We start from the raw sequence: 5,639 nt of genomic DNA on the forward strand, positions 1-5,639 counted from the left end.
TCATGCTACTAAAACACGACATTTCACAGGCTGCAACCCAGCTCTTACATTGCTTCAGACGAACTGAGCTGAAATAGCCCCAAAATAATAATCAAGTTCCAGCATCATGGCAGTACCACTTAAGGCTCTCAAGATGCTTGGAGTTTGGTAAGGGCATGCTTATTGCCTCCACTAGGATCCACCCAGCCACTTAGCTACTTCTAGCCTAGTGGAGGTTAGTCTTAAGCAGCATATATACGAGTCTGCAGTAGCTGTGTTTAGAAAAAAGGATCAGCCTCCAGCCCTGTTTTATTTAGTGTCATAGGTGTTAAACAGATGATGAAACATCAGAATGCCAATGTATTCAGTCTCCCAAAACACCACCCAATCTCAACCTCCCCAAATCTATAAGGTTTCCCAATTCCATAAGGATTTTAATTCAGTACTTATATTTTTCTAGACCCACCAAATACTGTCTGCCAATTCTATCTAAGGGGCTATATTTATAGATGTTGCACATCCCTAACTGGATCTGATGCTGTGATGCACTGGCCCTTGCTATCAAGTGAGTACACACACAGTTTGTGGCTCCCTCCCTCCCCACAAATGGGATAGGGGAGAAAACAGGAAAAGGAGTGAGAAAATTCATTTGTCAAAATAAAGCTTTTTTGTCTGTAAAGCTCTGTTGCCTCCAGCTATTAAAAACCATTTTTTAAATTTTATTTTGTGGGAGACAGAAAGACAGAAAATGATCTTTCTTTTGCTCTGAGAAAATTTCTCAGTGGACATATGAAATATTAAGAATCGTCATATTTCCTCCCTCACCTGTGTTTCTCATGAAATTGCAATAATAAACCAAAATAACTTCTGTGGAGGAACATTTTGTACTGAACCTTTATTTCCAATTCTGCAGCATCAGGAACTATACCAAAAATGAGAGGTATTGGAGACCTTTTCTCACTATAAAGGATCTGGGTCAGCCAAGTCATCATTTCTTTGGGAGTGCTAGATAGATAAAACTCTCCTCTATGAAAGAAATAGTATTAAAACCCCCATAAAATTAAACCAATGTAATGATTCCTATCTTTCCTTCCCTGAAGACAACTGTTCATTCTTCGTTATTTCACTGTTGGTTGATGGCATTTTAAGGTTTTGCATTTTTAAGGGTCTTTTTTCCACAACCACAGACACGTTTCATTAAAGGCTAAGATTTTTATTTAATCTAAGGATACTAGAAGCCTAAAGCCTGAAGAAATGCATCAAATTGAAGGAGGCCTTTGAAAGGATAGCCAGGACAGGCAAGCATTTATACCGCCCACTCTATTTTTCTCAGAAACCAGGAAATTGTATCAGAAGGCCTTGATTGCTGGAGAAATGCTTTTTCCTTCGTCATCAGCACTAAACCACTTAGTCCAACAGCTGAATATGATGCTCAAGGGTTCACATGCAAAGCTTTTTTCCCTGGATATTTTGGCTAAGTAAGTAAGACACACAGCTGAATATACTACAGAGCATATTGAGTAATTGATCATTGGGAACATAGCTCTATATTTTAGAGCAATGGCAAATTATGGTGAATATCCCTAGAGGAATATCTATAATAAGCAATGCTTATTGAGTTGTTATACCATGATGGCAAAATAAGAATTGAATTTTTAGAGGTGCATTTTACTTTACCAATGTTTTTTCTGGCTGAGTACTCTACTTTGCTGTACAATTAGGATGATCACTTTCTGCAGGGTTGATAAAACTAATTGTTACAGCTGAGGATGCTGGAGAAGAGAAATTTCTCTGCTCCCTGGAGAGGAGACCCAGGAGGAGGGTAAAATGTCAACATTTGGTTAAGATTTATTTTTGTTTAGATTGAGGACTGGAATTTGTCAGGTTCAGCAGAAAGAATGCCATTAGCTTTGACAAGTCCGTGTGTGTGGATGTGTTGGGTAATCTATTTAGGAGATGTAAAATGCTGCACACGCTTCCCATTTTATTGCAAAAAGCTGAAATTGACGGTACCTGACAAAAACTATCATCTTCCACCCTCTAAAAGAAAATTGACCCTTGCTTTCTCTACAGTATTACAGCATTACAGCAGGTCCACCTCTCCTTTAGCTAATACTGCTTCAGCAAACGGAAGTGGGGATTGAAAATATAATTAACCTGGTGTCCAGAATTTGAGTTTTGAGGTCCAGTGCCTGAAGATTATTGCTACATTTTAAGAGCAGCTCTTTAGCCTGGAGGGTGCTATGCATATCTATATTGCTATATAAATAACACTAAATAATAAAGCAGGGCTGTTTTAAAGGTCTCATGTTATAAAAACAATCAGGACTACAAATGAATGATATCATTAAAAATGCCTGCAAAAAAATCTATTGGAAAAGGCAAAATTAACTGGTAAACTGCACAAATGGTATCAGAAACAAAGATCTCTAAGAGCTATTGCTCCAGCTGTATGTCCAGAAAGAAAAAGTCCTTGAGAAGTCTGGCAGTATTAAAATAATATTTACTACATTCTTGAATAGATCTTTTTTCTTAACAGCTTTTAAAGTATAGATTTACTTATTCACAAAAGATACATGAGCTTTTTGGCATATATACCATCTTCTACAAGGAATAATTATACTCTTTGAATTCCTAAAGGCCATGATTAGTTCCAGCCTAGGATTTTATATAATATACTACCTTGTGGTACCTAGTCAACCAAAGGTGTCATACCGACAATTATAGTGTCTAGAAAGAACATTGCGTTCCTTATTGTGTTATGTTTCCAAATACATTACCTAAATAAATTAGTAGAAGTCCACATGTTTTTTTAACTTTTATAGTATATTGTGGTAATTAAATGTACAAATGCTTGTAGGAGAATTAACTCTTACAACTTCTAATCCTGGCTGAGAGGATTTATTCTTCATTCATTTGTATTCACATGACAATTCAGCAAGGCTGAAGTACTGACTTCTCCAGTTTTATATGATATGCCTCATGATTTCCTTGATAACTTTCAATTATACTCTCTTCTCTGCCTGACCTCAGAAACTTTAATCTTTAGGACGAAACTTTGATCACTGCCATTCTAATTTCACTGATCGTGTGTTACATTTACAGGTTCTTTGGAAATTCTCAGTGGTAAAAATCCCAAACACACACAGGATCCTTGTTATCAATTTCACAATATTTAACCTGGTAACCATTTCTAGATTCTCTTTCATTCCTGACAGAGACTCTTGCCAGCATGGATCCTGACTGCAACATTGAATACTGTAGCACAGACCAGAAGGGAAATAATTTATAGGAAAAGTATGCAGACAATTAACTTCAATGGCATAACAAATCTGGACAACATTGCTACACATTAATAGTGACAATATGCTGGAACATACCAGTGTTTAGGATTGAATTAAATAGTAATGGACAGATTGTCTCTACCAGCACCATCCTGTGCATAACACAGCACACAGCTGTGCCACGCTGAGAGGAGCTTCAGGAGAGAACCATAACCAAAGACACAGCTGCTTTCATCCCACCCCTCCTGGCTTCCGAGGAAAGAAAACTACACTGCTTCACTCCTGGCAGAAGATACATTTTCCTCGCGTTGATTATCTGGTTTGTTCGGTGTAGTCGATACGCTCCCTGCGGCTCCTATCCAGAAAGCAGCAGCAGCAGCGTGGCTGTTGATATGAAAAAGATGTTTTGAGCACTGTTCTCCATCTCAGAGTGTGCCTGGATGTATTTGTCTGGACCACATGTTTGTCCATTTGGATGGACCATACGACCCAGTGTAAGAGTTCAATTTTGCTACCCTTACAATGACATACAATATTGACATACAATATCATAGATTATAATTTCCTTACAAAGGTGATCAAGCACTTGACAAGGGCAGAGGCTTTTCTGTATTTGATACTTATAAAGGAGGAAGAACTCAGCTGCTGTGACCAGGAGACAGTAGTATTTGGGCAAAATAGCTTTGGATTAATGAGAACAGAATCTGTCCTGTTAAGGGGTCACAGAGATCAGCTTGTAAAACTAAGGAAGACACCCTAAATTCCAAAACTTTCAATTTATTGTTTTTTAAGCTGGGTTTGCTAATCAAGAAAATAGTAAGTGACATACTATTCTGCATCAGTTCTATGCAAATAAATGAATAAAAAATATTAGTTGGGGACATTTTTATTAATTCTAAGGTAAGTTTTAAATTTCTAAGAAATCTAATTCCAGTGAAGATTTAAAAAATTAATCATACATGATTGTATGTTATATGTCCAATGAAGAAGTAAAAATGAATGCATTTCTTGACGCAATGGATCATCATGCAACTTCCAATGACTTCTGTTCAGTAGAAAGTTAAATTTATATGTCTTTCTAAGGTTAATGAAATGCTGTATGTGGTCAGCTCACCTCTACGGTACTTTAAAAAAGGTACTTAAGAGATGCTCAGAAGAGCAATCGTCTTTTGAAATAGGAAGTAAGGAGAGTAATTCTTTTTGCCCAGTCACACCGCTTAGCAACCGCAGATGATCCAATTCCATGGCCAGCCCTACCAAGCAGGAGGGAAGGAAAAGCAGCACAAGGGAAGAGCTGCTTCCCTGCTGTACGGACACAGAGCTGAGCGTTTTACTGATCGTGGTGTGGAATGAAGGGCGACGGACAACTTCTGCACAGGGAGGCATCAGATGAGAACCACTTCCAGAAGGGTGAACTACAATCCAGACTGGCAGCACTTGCAGGGAATCAAATTATAAACACAGTGAAACATATACAGAATCAACTGAGGTGCAAGCAAGCATATACATTTTAAAGTGCATTGTTAGCGGGTTTCTTCCCAGATTAATTATGCTTTTCCTTTCATGAAAAACGCCAATCACTTGGTTTTTTAAATTTTTAAAAATTTAATAATAAAAGTATTATAAAAATAGTAATACAATTAGAGTAATAAAATTTAGAGTTAGGACAATTACAAGACAATAAAAAGCAAAGAATTATGGACATCTGGATGCTCTCGGACACTAAGTCATGAAAAACATGCCTTGTGAACAAAGGAATTACCTTAAAAGCAATAGCCTGTTGCATCTTCATATATCTCATACATGATGCATAAATTCCTTGCAAATTAAGAACTTTTCTGGTTTTTGTCAACTTCTCCTTAATCCTGGTGGTTCCACAAAGACTGAGAGAAGGTGGAAGCATGTTTGTCTTTTCTGATAAGGAGGCAGGTACTTTTTATGGGCCCCCTTCACTGACATCTCTGTATGAAGAGTTTCTTGATTATCTCATCTTTCTGCTTGAGCTTGTAACAAATTCTATATCGCAGTTTCTATTTTAACATTATGTTGTAACCTAAAACTACATTTAACACACTACTTAAGAGAATTAATACAGCATAACTTTCTAACATTACACATATAATATTCACTGTAACATTTGCAAAAAGCCAATCATAAAATATGCATTTTTCACACTTTACATATATCTCCCCCGTCCTCTCCTTTCAAAAATCCTGTATTTTGAAGATGGGCACGAACAATTTCCGTGTGGCCCGAATGTTTTTTCCCTGCTGACCCTATTTGTTAATGGGCTGATTATCCCCCATCGCTCCGTTTCCCGCTTCTCCCGGCTTGCGGCGCGCCTGCCTTGGCCGCGCGGGAGGAGGCGCTTCGTCC

This window comes from Taeniopygia guttata, chromosome 1 (genome assembly GCF_048771995.1).
Source record: "Taeniopygia guttata chromosome 1, bTaeGut7.mat, whole genome shotgun sequence".
Classification (NCBI taxonomy): Eukaryota; Metazoa; Chordata; class Aves; order Passeriformes; family Estrildidae; genus Taeniopygia; species Taeniopygia guttata.